The following is a 5,000-nucleotide window of genomic DNA, read 5'->3' on the forward strand; positions in this document are numbered from 1 at the left end:
GCAGTCTTGCTCACTTTCCACATGCTCCTGCTGTACACTGTAATGTGGATGGCAGCAGGACGTACATGCCGCCCCTCCCCACGTCCCCACCTTGCCCCCTGCCTTCGCAAGCTGGTTTTCGCAAGCTGGTTGGTGAGAAGTTTGCATGTTCAATGCCCTTCGCATGCGACGTACTCAGGCTACGTTGTGGTGCGGCCTGTGTCAACTGTCCGCTGATGTCAGTACGCGTGAACCACAATCTGTACTGCACATTCGTCCTTATGTACTGAATGATACATCGTGGCACATGTGTGACCGCACAACGACTGCGCCCAAAAACGGCGGACCATACAGTGCAAATATTGTGCACGCAGCTACGTGTCGTCTCCCTATGAGAGCTGGATTGCAGTGTGGTACGCCATAGAGACGTGTGGGAGGAACGGACGCCGTGGATGGCGATCAGCATGAGCTGTCTGTTGATGTATTCGGACCTAGTCGTCTCTCCTCACACACCGTGATGGCATGGTGCACCGCGTTCCATATCTGCGACATGCTACAGAGGCCGGTTGACAGTCGTTCGAGCAATGGACATCGCATACGTACGGGGGCCACCTTCCACGTATTGTCTAGGCGTGCACATTTTGTTGCGTGTATGTGGGCAGACGTAGTGTGGCGTGACACCTGACACAGGCATGCAATAATCGTTGAAGTTGCAAATGGCGATGGACGCCTGCGTTTTCTGGTGAAGTTACGCAAATGAACAAATGGTAACCTGTTGTGGTGCGGTTGTTCTCGCTAGGGGTGAATCGGTGATGGCGACGATAGGTTGAGGTACTAACCGGTTGTTCCAGCGATACCCACCATGCCGACGAAACTGAACGGCATCTGGGTGTGAAGCGATACGCGGCGGTGGCTGGGTGGGACCGTCCCCGGCCGGTGAGGGGGCGCCTCCCGGCGTGCTGGCCGCGCGGTGCGTGGGCGCACGCGCTACAGCCGGCTGGTGGGGGCGGCCAGTGGCAGGCGCGCCGGCCGACGGACGCGGCAGGCGTCGCAGCTGCGCGCCGGCGCACCCTGCGCGCGGCGCCGTGCGGCCAAAGTAGGTCCTCGCGGGCCCGGTGCGAAGCGCGGTGGACATCTTCAGTGTGCTGGTCCGATTGAGGACTGTGTGCGTTGAGGATGCGCCGCCGCCCGGCGCTCGGCGCCGCGACGCCGTCTGCTGCTCGGTCGCCCCAGCGGTTCTCGCTGGTGGTTTGTATCGCAGCTGTGCGGATGTGTTGGCGCGTGCGCTGTGCTGGGAGAGTTCGCTTCGGCACCCAAGTGGGGCATTTTGTCCTTCTGTGGCGCTGGCGTTGGAGCTGCCGGTCACCGTAGGTGGCGCGTGTTGTCTCCCGCCGGCAATGCCACGACAGCACGCTCCCGGGCCTCTGTCGGCAGCGGCAAGCTCAGTTGGGAGCACGGGTGGTCGCACCGAAAGCGTCTACTCGCCTAACTCCGGGCGATTGCGCCTCTCTCGAACCCGACCAAGTACTTGGGACGGCGCTGCGCGCCGCCGGGACCTGAGAGGGTTTCGAGGTGTATTGTGCAGGGGAGCTCAGCCTCCTCCTGTTTGCAGAATGATTGAGCGGACGCTTGCGTGTTCGCGCGGGCCCCCGGGACACACTCCCGGGCGGCCGGCTGCTCAGCTCTAGTTGACGCAGCTCCCTGGTTGATCCTGCCAGTAGTCATATGCTTGTCTCAAAGATTAAGCCATGCATGTCTCAGTACAAGCCGCATTAAGGTGAAACCGCGAATGGCTCATTAATCAGTTATGGTTCCTTAGATCGTACCACGTTACTTGGATAACTGTGGTAATTCTAGAGCTAATACATGCAAACAGAGTCCCGACCAGAGATGGAAGGGACGCTTTTATAGATCAAAACCAATCGGTCGGCTCGTCCGGTCCGTTTGCCTTGGTGACTCTGAATAACTTTGGGCTGATCGCACGGTCCTCGTACCGGCGACGCATCTTTCAAATGTCTGCCTTATCAACTGTCGATGGTAGGTTCTGCGCCTACCATGGTTGTAACGGGTAACGGGGAATCAGGGTTCGATTCCGGAGAGGGAGCCTGAGAAACGGCTACCACATCCAAGGAAGGCAGCAGGCGCGCAAATTACCCACTCCCGGCACGGGGAGGTAGTGACGAAAAATAACGATACGGGACTCATCCGAGGCCCCGTAATCGGAATGAGTACACTTTAAATCCTTTAACGAGTATCTATTGGAGGGCAAGTCTGGTGCCAGCAGCCGCGGTAATTCCAGCTCCAATAGCGTATATTAAAGTTGTTGCGGTTAAAAAGCTCGTAGTTGGATTTGTGTGTCCCACGCTGTTGGTTCACCGCCGTCGGTGTTTAACTGGCATGTATCGTGGGACGTCCTGCCGGTGGGGCGAGCTGAAGGCGTGCGACCGCCTCGTGCGTGCTCGTGCGTCCCGAGGCGGACCCCGTTGAAATCCTACCAGGGTGCTCTTTATTGAGTGTCTCGGTGGGCCGGCACGTTTACTTTGAACAAATTAGAGTGCTTAAAGCAGGCAAGCCCGCCTGAATACTGTGTGCATGGAATAATGGAATAGGACCTCGGTTCTATTTTGTTGGTTTTCGGAAACCCGAGGTAATGATTAATAGGGACAGGCGGGGGCATTCGTATTGCGACGTTAGAGGTGAAATTCTTGGATCGTCGCAAGACGAACAGAAGCGAAAGCATTTGGCCAAGTATGTTTTCATTAATCAAGAACGAAAGTTAGAGGTTCGAAGGCGATCAGATACCGCCCTAGTTCTAACCATAAACGATGCCAGCCAGCGATCCGCCGCAGTTCCTCCGATGACTCGGCGGGCAGCCTCCGGGAAACCAAAGCTTTTGGGTTCCGGGGGAAGTATGGTTGCAAAGCTGAAACTTAAGGAATTGACGGAAGGGCACCACCAGGAGTGGAGCCTGCGGCTTAATTTGACTCAACACGGGAACCTCACCAGGCCCGGACACCGGAAGGATTGACAGATTGATTAGCTCTTTCTTGATTCGGTGGGTGGTGGTGCATGGCCGTTCTTAGTTGGTGGGAGCGATTTGTCTGGTTAATTCCGATAACGAACGAGACTCTAGCCTGCTACTAGTCGCGTGACATCCTTCGTGCTGTCAGCGATTACTTTTCTTCTTAGAGGGACAGGCGGCTTCTAGCCGCACGAGATTGAGCAATAACAGGTCTGTGATGCCCTTAGATGTTCTGGGCCGCACGCGCGCTACACTGAAGGAATCCGGTGTCTTCCTAGGCGAAGGTCGGGGTAACCCGCTGAACCTCCTTCGTGCTAGGGATTGGGGCTTGCAATTGTTCCCCATGAACGAGGAATTCCCAGTAGCGCGAGTCATAAGCTCGCGTTGATTACGTCCTGCCTTTGTACACACCGCCCGTCGCTACTACCGATTGAATGATTAGTGAGGTCTTCGGACTGGTACGCGGCATTGACTCTGTCGTTGCCGATGCTACCGGAAAGATGACCAAACTTGATCATTTAGAGGAAGTAAAAGTCGTAACAGGTTTTCCGTAGGTGAACCTGCGGAAGGATCATTACCGACTAGACTGCATGTCTTTCGCTGTGCGTGTCGTGTCGCGCAACACGCTACCTGTACGGCTCGCCGTAGCCGTGCGCCGCGTGCGGAACCACGCGTGCCTCTCAAAACTAGCGGCAATGTTGTGTGGTACGAGCGCTGGAAGCGCTGGAGCGGCTGGCCTGCGGCACCTGGCGCCTGGCGCCGGTTTTGAATGACTTTCGCCCGAGTGCCTGTCCGCTCCGGTGTGGAGCCGTACGACGCCCGTCGGCCGTGAGGCCGTTGGACACAGAACGCTGGAACAGGGGCCGCCACACGCCCTCACTCCCGCCTATGCGACCGTCTCGAAAGAGACGGCGGAAACTGAGAAAAGATCACCCAGGACGGTGGATCACTCGGCTCGTGGGTCGATGAAGAACGCAGCAAATTGCGCGTCGACATGTGAACTGCAGGACACATGAACATCGACGTTTTCGAACGCACATTGCGGTCCATGGATTCCGTTCCCGGGCCACGTCTGGCTGAGGGTCGGCTACGTATACTGAAGCGCGCGGCGTTTGCCCCGCTTCGCAGACCTGGGAGTGTCGCGGCCGCCTGTGGGGCCGGCCGCGTCTCCTCAAACGTGCGATGCGCGCCCGTCGCCTGGCGGTTCGCATACCGGTACTTTCTCGGTAGCGTGCACAGCCGGCTGGCGGTGTGGCGTGCGACACCTCGTACAACGACCTCAGAGCAGGCGAGACTACCCGCTGAATTTAAGCATATTACTAAGCGGAGGAAAAGAAACTAACAAGGATTCCCCCAGTAGCGGCGAGCGAACAGGGAAGAGTCCAGCACCGAACCCCGCAGGCTGCCGCCTGTCGTGGCATGTGGTGTTTGGGAGGGTCCACTACCCCGACGCCTCGCGCCGAGCCCAAGTCCAACTTGAACAACTTGAATGAGGCCACGGCCCGTAGAGGGTGCCAGGCCCGTAGCGGCCGGTGCGAGCGTCGGCGGGACCTCTCCTTCGAGTCGGGTTGCTTGAGAGTGCAGCTCCAAGTGGGTGGTAAACTCCATCTGAGACTAAATATGACCACGAGACCGATAGCGAACAAGTACCGTGAGGGAAAGTTGAAAAGAACTTTGAAGAGAGAGTTCAAAAGTACGTGAAACCGTTCTGGGGTAAACGTGAGAAGTCCGAAAGGTCGAACGGGTGAGATTCACGCCCATCCGGCCACTGGCCTCCGCCCTCGGCAGATGGGGCCGGCCGCCCGCGCGGAGCAATCCGCGGCGGGGTCGTGTCCGGTTGCCTTTCCACTCGCCGCGGGGTGGGGCCGTTCCGGTGTGCGGTGGGCCGCACTTCTCCCCTAGTAGGACGTCGCGACCCGCTGGGTGCCGGCCTACGGCCCGGGTGCGCAGCCTGTCCTTCCGCGGGCCTCGGTTCGCGTCTGTTGGGCAGAGCCCGCGG

General features: G+C 58.3%; 2 non-coding genes and 1 pseudogene across 2 annotated transcripts; all 3 read left to right on the forward strand.

Moving 5' to 3' along the window:
• The first annotated feature begins 1,677 nt into the window (after positions 1 to 1,677).
• LOC124773384 lies at positions 1,678 to 3,578 on the forward strand. The gene has a single exon (XR_007014652.1). It is a non-coding gene; the product is annotated as a small subunit ribosomal RNA (ribosomal RNA).
• A 353-nt stretch (positions 3,579 to 3,931) lies between these two features.
• Positions 3,932 to 4,087, forward strand: LOC124773367. The gene has a single exon (XR_007014635.1). It is a non-coding gene; the product is annotated as a 5.8S ribosomal RNA (ribosomal RNA).
• A 188-nt stretch (positions 4,088 to 4,275) lies between these two features.
• Positions 4,276 to 5,000, forward strand: part of LOC124773396 — a 4,232-nt pseudogene continuing 3,507 nt past the window's right edge.

The sequence above is a fragment of the Schistocerca piceifrons genome, unplaced genomic scaffold, assembly GCF_021461385.2.
Source record: "Schistocerca piceifrons isolate TAMUIC-IGC-003096 unplaced genomic scaffold, iqSchPice1.1 HiC_scaffold_952, whole genome shotgun sequence".
In the NCBI taxonomy this organism is placed as follows: domain Eukaryota; kingdom Metazoa; phylum Arthropoda; class Insecta; order Orthoptera; family Acrididae; genus Schistocerca; species Schistocerca piceifrons.